General features: G+C 31.5%; 1 long non-coding RNA gene across 1 annotated transcript; it reads left to right on the top strand.

Moving 5' to 3' along the window:
- Nucleotides 1-7,736, top strand: LOC148603163 (uncharacterized). Its single transcript, XR_015916554.1, has 3 exons — nucleotides 1-19; nucleotides 805-926; nucleotides 1,999-7,736. It is a non-coding gene; the product is annotated as an uncharacterized LOC148603163 (long non-coding RNA).
- The last annotated feature ends 522 nt before the right edge of the window (nucleotides 7,737-8,258 follow it).

The raw sequence follows: 8,258 nt of genomic DNA, 5'->3' as shown, positions 1-8,258 counted from the left end.
TGTAAGAAGTACAAAAAATGTAAATATTCTATTTCAGATTGAACTTCATGGAATATGAGGAATTGCTTGAGGTCTTGGTCCAGACACGTATTCCCCTGAGGTCTTGGTCCAGACACGTATTGCCCCTGAGGTCTTGGTCCAAACACATATTGCCCCTGATAATGCAGTGCAAGCTAGCATTAATTTTCTTGAAAAAATTACCATTTGTTAAAATTTAGATAAATTGAGATATTTTATAACATGATCCAGCTAAATACCAACACCAATAAACATAAAATATTAAAGTTTTTATTCAAATCTAGCAATTTGTCACAAATCATATTTCGTCTTCCATGATTTTGGAAGCAATATATATGACTACATGCAACAATTACAGCTAGTTGAAGTAGACTAGTTCCAATTTCAATACATATTTAGGTAGATAAATAATTTAAATAGCTCTTTAGGTAGAATTTTATCCTACCTTATACTATAGTGTCTTACTTAACTATTAGAGAACACCTGTGTGGTCTTATGGACACTGTCTTTTAACATTGATTAGCTGTCAATTATGACCTTAACCCCAAACTCACTTATGAAAGGCTAACTTAAAAGATTAAAGTCGTCATAATTTACAGCTATTTAAATAGGACAGAATTCTACATGGAGAGTTTTTTAAATTATTCACTAGCTTAGCTATATTTGTATTGAAATTGGAAATAGTCTAATTCAACTATCTGTAGTAGGTCTAATTATAATAAGATTGCTTCACAATGCTGTTAGACATACAAAAAATTGTAAACAGTCTTTTTTTACAATGAACAGGTAGCCAGTTTGGATAGCTTTGAATGGTATAATAGGCTGTGATATTCCTGTGGTCAGAATGTTTATGAGTATAGATACGAGTACCTCAGAGCTTTACCAAGATTGTCGTCACACCACTCAATGTAAGTTATGTAGTATTGTTGTCTAGATAGAAAATGTTGAGCTTCTGAAATATTTATGGAGGTTCTGAAAAAGAAAAGAGATCCTAATATTTCATTGCGGAGGTCCAAAAATATTTTGGTAGGTTCATTATAGTTCGAAAATAATTTTAATTATTTTTTTTTCACCAAAGTATATCCATGACAAAATCTGTTTGTGGTCAAATTTGATTATCCATCTTGGAGTTATTGCTCAATTTTATACTTTCTTTATATTTTTAATCTTTTTAAAATATTCCTGTGAAACTTCTTGATGGAATTCAGTCAAATTTGATATAATTGTTTCTTAGGTATGAATGTTTGGATTTTTTATCTGAGAAAAATAATAGGGCTGCTTGTAATTAAGAATTTGACTCGTTAAGCGAAGTGAGACATTCTATCTCTAGAGTTTTTTTAATTTAATTCTGTGAGAGTTAATATAATTGATCTGTAGGCAGGAGTAATCAAAGAAATAACATGGCAATGTCTGTTACTTAATGGAAAAAAAATATGGAGTAATAGACCATATTGTATTAAATTTGAGCATTTTTGTCCACGTTTTCAGCACTTGTTTTTGTAATGCTTTTACCAAATAAATTTGTTTTTGGTATGTGGCCTTGTAATGAGAAGTTACAGATTAAGTTTGACTTTGGTTACAGTTGAATGATTTTTGTGGAAGTTACATCCCTTGGACTTTCTCAGAAAGTACTGGACAAAGTTCAATGAAAGCTGATACAATTGTTTGTTAGATATGAGTATTAGAAATTTTTATTTGTGAAAAATACATGACCACTGTTACAAAATATAAAATGTCGCTTATCAAGCCAGGCCTTAAAGAAACTCTAGTGTCATGTTTTAAGCTGCAAATTTCAAAAACTTGGCATATCAATGACTTTGATCTCCCTTTAGACATGTTTTGTTTTTAATTTTATATGAAATTTACACAAAATATGACTTTATAACTATTTATATACAATGTCAATTGTGTTTTGTGTCTATTGGTTTGGAGATATGAATATGAACTATTTGATTAAGATGCAAATTCTTCTTTTAACAGAGGCACCTCATGGTAGACGATTATAATTCTTAATACGACACTTATGACTCTCAGCCACTTACAAAACACCTCTGACAATACCAAGAGTTTTGTTGGATGTATAACTTTGAAACAATATTGAAATGGAAAGACATTGACTTAGGATTCTTCCGACATTTTGCAGGCTATTCCGTTACCCTCAATAAGTGCAATGTACTTGGTTTTCAATAATATAATTTTCATTTATGTATATTCTGTATACATCTTATGTGTTTCATTTTTGTAGTATATTTGTTTTTGGATGTTTGATTTATTGGGTCTGTTTTTGAATGCTGTATGATAAGTTCTTTGATTTATGGCTGTGTTTTTTAGCCATTTTCTCATATCATAGGACTGACCATAATCAGCTACATTGCAGCCAGCCCCAGAAAACTTGGTGAAACTTGTCTAAACTTAACAATCCAAAAACCTGTTATAATTGAGCACTTCATCAAATCCCTTTACATCAACAGACATAATTTTTTTTTCTCAAATTTAGATTTTACTGCAATATTTCTTTTATTAAAGTATTTGTTTCTGAATTCTTTGTTGGCTAAGTAAAATCATCAATTTAAATGTATTTTGAATCTTTGTCACCAATCTCAATGGAATGACTTTTAAAGTCCAAAATCAGATGGGCAGGTTTCACTGTAGCAGCTTGCTCTAGACCTTCTTTATAATTTGATCTTTTCTGGGGTTGGTATTGTATGTTCTTGTATTTTTATTGTATGTTAACATTTTTGTATGTATTAATAAGAGAGCAAGGCTTGCTCTTAAATTTGTAAAAATTCAGCTTAAAATTTATCTTTTATATTAATTGGCTCAGGCTAATTCACTCCTTGAAATATTCACATTTCCCATTTTATCGTGCCTTTACACATTATTTAGCGTTCATTTAAATGCACGATAGAAGCGTTCGTTTATTTTTGTTCTTTGATTATTTCCTACTGTTTTTTTTTTTTTGTTATTATTTATATCATTCCATTAATTTTATTTTTTATTTTTGTTCTTTCTTTACTATTTGTCAATATTATTATTTTTCGTCGTTCATCTACTGTGCGTTTGGTGAGCGTTAAGCTTGTGTTTAGGTATCATGCATGTGGGAAACCTAAACATCTCGGAGTGTTATTGTGAAGAACATTAGGTATTTTATTCTCTTTAATTGTGCTTTAAATCTGTAATATCTGAGGTATTAATGCTTTCCCTGTTCCATATTTACCCAAGCTTAAAACTTGAGAGACCACAATTTTATGACAAGCGTTCACTTCAAGAACTGTTGGAATGGACTGTATCAGTTTATCTGTATGTCACGCCTTCGATGGACTTGTAAGATTGCAGGTATTATCACAATTATATTGGCTGTCAATGAATGAATTTATTTTAAAGTTGGTGGCTGGCTTTAATGCATATGGGAAATACATTGTAAGCAATTTAGGGGTGTGTCCATTATCATCTTCCTGTAGAGATGGGAGTATACCTAACACAATAATGTATGTAAGTGTGTGTTGAACATATACTTCTGGTATGCTAGTTCATGCGCTTCAGGGCAACAGGTCTAGTGTACAAAAAATTCTGTGCTATAGATTTTGATCATTTCTGGCAATGGACTTGGATACAGACCATAACAAGCAGTCTAACTAGAAATGATCACTGTGATATCTTGTTATAATTGACTGAGCTATTCAAACCTTAAAAGACAGTGTCAAAAGGTTACACAGGTATTTTTTTTAATAAAATAGAAAATTAGAAAAAAATAAATAAAAAATTTAAAAAGAAAAAAAAATAATAAAAATTTAAAAAATATGTTAAAAAGCCAGAAAAAATATTAAAAAAAATAAATAAAAAATATTAAAAAAAAGAAACAAAAACTAAAATAAAAAAATTAGAGGAATAGAAATTAAAATAAAAAATAGTTGGTAAATACATACTGTCTTTCTTTTTTTGTAAGTTTTTTTCTCTGATTTTTTTTCTAAATATTTTTTTCCTGTCACTTTAAAAGCTGTTACAATTTAATTGACAAACAACTAGCATCTTATTAATCTTATGAACATTAAAACTCAGACATTCACTGATTTTAGATATATGAGGGAAAAACATTTTTAACCTGCCTAAATACCAATTGTTTTTTGTACGTAGCAAACAAAAGGCAGGCTGCCAGCATTGATTAGTGAATCAAATAACTGTACAATTTGGGGGATAACCCCTTGATGTTGAGAAAAGAAGTGTGTTTTGGAAGATTTCTTCTGGGTAATAATATCAAATTTCACCTTTTTAACCATTAGATATTTATTATTCAGACACGATCAAATAATATTTTCAAAAATTGATTCAAAATAAATATTTCAAAATTCATCCAAGCTTCCTAGTTCCTCTAAATCAAATGGTCATCCCCTTATGTATGTTTATAATTTGGGAAAAAGTTAATTTAGATGGTCACAATGTCAATAGTTTTTTTAACAATGGCACCTGTGATGTCAGGGGTTCATCAGTTAGGACTACATTTTTGGGTCAATTTTTGTTATTTCTGGGGTTGTGAAAAGATATTTTTTTAGGAATGGGGGGAAAAAAGGTATTTTTGGGGGAACCTCCATATTGTAGTATTTTTAGGAAAGAATGTTTTTTCAAATTGGTATTTTTTTAGGGTATTTGATATGGATACAGATTTTGAGTACCTCCTTGGGTCAGAAACTATGTGTGGAAAGATAATTAGATAATTAAAAAAAATGGAGGTAAATTTTGATGTGTGTTGATGTTTGACAACAACTGGTTTCCTCGAAAGAATTGGGGCTTTTTGGTTCAAATTTAGTGAAGTAATACAGAGTTAGGTAGTAAGGTTCACCTAGAGGTCTGCCACAACTCATATTTTACCCTGGGATTACTAATAGCGGTTACGTAGTCACAGGGTCTGATGTGGGTCCGGTGTGGAAGATTCATTACTATCCTTTAACACTGTTTTACTTCACTATTTTAGAACCAAATTTTTCTTTTATCTTTTTTAAGTTTATTTTTGGTTTAATTTTGATATATTGTTTTAGTCTTCATGAAAATTTCTGCCAGCCAATCACATTTCAAACATCTCTTACATTTTCGAGTTATAAAGGTGATTACTTAGCATTGTTTCTTTAAGATTCTGCATGAAAATTCCTGCCAGCATTTTCAATCACATTTCAGATATCTTGCCATTTTAGTTATAAAGGAGCAAATATCACATTGAAAGTTGCTTAGCATCAGGCAGGGTCACAAGGAAGTGGTGTTGAAGGAAGACAGAAATCCAAAAACACTAGTCTTACTGCTGAGAATCCTTGGGGTACCAGAAAATCAGTGATAGTTTAGGTGTATGATCACCTGGTACACCAAGGCTTCTAGACTAGTGTTTTTAGATTTCTGTCTACCTTTGAAAGCATCTCCTTCTATCTTGCCTCGAGCAGACCCACTTTTAAGCCTTAACCAATAATATCCACCTACCAGAGTTTGAAAATAAAATTACTCCCCTTATCTTGAATTTTGAAAATAAATTAACACCTTCTTTAAAAAAAAAGAAGAAAAAAAAAAACAAATTCTACGCCCCCCCATTTATATATCATACTTTTGTTTATACCCGTTTTTGTTGGCAGGTATTTTTAATGAAAAAAATTGTTCAACAGTCCTTCATGTGAAAAAAAAACCAACCCTCCTTCTGAACTTGAATAAACTTTCATCCCCTCTTGCAATCTTATAATTGGAAAAAGTTTAAAAACCAGAATATATAATTAAAAGCCTGCCTTTTTGTGCCTGATTTATTTAGACCACTTCTGTCTTTTTGTTACCCAAAGTATCAAGACCCCACTTCCCCCTGAAAATAACTTGTCCCTAATGACAAGATTTCAACCTAAATGTACTGCAGGAAATCTTTCCATTGTTTTCTAATCCACTACTTTTTATAATTGATGACTGGAATTTGATGACATTTTCACAATTTTTAATCACATGGTGCCATTGTACACTTCCTGTTTACTTTTTCCATCTAAATTCTTGTGTTTTCTGTGACCTCTTTAGGGGGGAATTAGGGTATCACTAACTCAAAAGTTTTTTCACGTTTATATCTGGTTTAATTTTGATATTTTGTTTTAGTCTTCATGAAAATTTCTGCCAGCCAATCACATTTCAAACATCTCTTACATTTCGAGTTATAAAGGAGCAAATATCACTTTAAAGATTACTTAGCATTGTTTCTTTAAGATTCTGCATGAAAATTCCTGCCAGCATTTTCAATCACATTTCAGATATCTTGCCATTTTAGTTATAAAGGAGCAAATATCACATTAAAAGTTGCTTAGCATCAGGCAGGGTCACAAGGAAGTGGTGTTGAAGGAAGACGGAAATCAAAAAACACTAGTCTTACTGCTGAGAATCCTTGGGGTACCAGAAAATCAGTGATAGTTTAGGTGAATGATCACCTGGTACACCAAGGCTTCTAGACTAGTGTTTTTAGATTTCTGTTTACCTTTGAAAGCATCTCCTTCTATCTTGCCTCGAGCAGACCCACTTTTAAGCCTTAACCAATAATATCCACTCCCAGAGTTTGAAAATAAAATTACTCCCCTTATCTTGAATTTTGAAAAAAAATTAACACCTTCTTTAAAAAAAAAAGAAAACAAATTCTACGCCCCCTTTTATATATCATACTTTTATTTATACCCGTTTTTGTTGGCAGGTATTTTTAATGAAAAAAATTGTTCAACAGTCCTTCATGTGAAAAAAAAAAAACCAACCCTCCTTCTGAACTTGAATAAACTTTCATCCCCTCTTGCAATCTTATAATTGGAAAAAGTTTAAAAACCAGAATATATAATTAAAAGCCTGCCTTTTTGTGCCTGATTTATTTAGACCACTTCTGTCTTTTTGTTACCCAAAGTATCAAGACCCCACTTCCCCCTGAAAATAACTTGTCCCTAATGACAAGATTTCAACCTAAATGTACTGCAGGAAATCTTTCCATTGTTTTCTAATCCACTACTTTTTATAATTGATGACTGGAATTTGATGACATTTTCACAATTTTTAATCACATGGTGCCATTGTACACTTCCTGTTTACTTTTTCCATCTAAATTCTTGTGTTTTCTGTGACCTCTTTAGGGGGGAATTAGGGTATCACTAACTCAAAAGTTTTTTCACGTTTATATCTGGTTTAATTTTGATATTTTGTTTTAGTCTTCATGAAAATTTCTGCCAGCCAATCACATTTCAAACATCTCTTACATTTCGAGTTATAAAGGAGCAAATATCACTTTAAAGATTACTTAGCATTGTTTCTTTAAGATTCTGCATGAAAATTCCTGCCAGCATTTTCAATCACATTTCAGATATCTTGCCATTTTAGTTATAAAGGAGCAAATATCACATTAAAAGTTGCTTAGCATCAGGCAGGGTCACAAGGAAGTGGTGTTGAAGGAAGACAGAAATCAAAAAACACTAGTCTTACTGCTGAGAATCCTTGGGGTACCAGAAAATCAGTGATAGTTTAGGTGAATGATCACCTGGTACACCAAGGCTTCTAGACTAGTGTTTTTAGATTTCTGTTTACCTTTGAAAGCATCTCCTTCTATCTTGCCTCGAGCAGACCCACTTTTAAGCCTTAACCAATAATATCCACTCCCAGAGTTTGAAAATAAAATTACTCCCCTTATCTTGAATTTTGAAAAAAAATTAACACCTTCTTTAAAAAAAAAAGAAAACAAATTCTACGCCCCCTTTTATATATCATACTTTTATTTATACCCGTTTTTGTTGGCAGGTATTTTTAATGAAAAAAATTGTTCAACAGTCCTTCATGTGAAAAAAAAAACCAACCCTCCTTCTGAACTTGAATAAACTTTCATCCCCTCTTGCAATCTTATAATTGGAAAAAGTTTAAAAACCAGAATATATAATTAAAAGCCTGCCTTTTTGTGCCTGATTTTTTTAGACCACTTCAGTCTTTTTGTTACCCAAAGTATCAAGACCCCACTTCCCCCTGAAAATAACTTGTCCCTAATGACAAGATTTCAACCTAAATGTACTGCAGGAAATCTTTCCATTGTTTTCTAATCCACTACTTTTTATAACTGATGACTGGAATTTGATGACATTTTCACAATTTTTAATCACATGGTGCCATTGTACACTTCCTGTTTACTTTTTCCATCTAAATTCTTGTGTTTTCTGTGACCTCTTTAGGGGGGAATTAGGGTATCACTAACTCAAAAGTTTTTGCACGTTTAT

The sequence above is a fragment of the Perna viridis genome, chromosome 11 (genome assembly GCF_037379345.1).
Source record: "Perna viridis isolate PV_CMFRI_1.1 ecotype Kerala chromosome 11, ASM3737934v1, whole genome shotgun sequence".
NCBI lineage: Eukaryota > Metazoa > Mollusca > Bivalvia > Mytilida > Mytilidae > Perna > Perna viridis.
The sequence above is the reverse complement of the archived record's forward strand: the minus strand, read 5'-3'. Positions and strand labels throughout refer to the sequence as shown.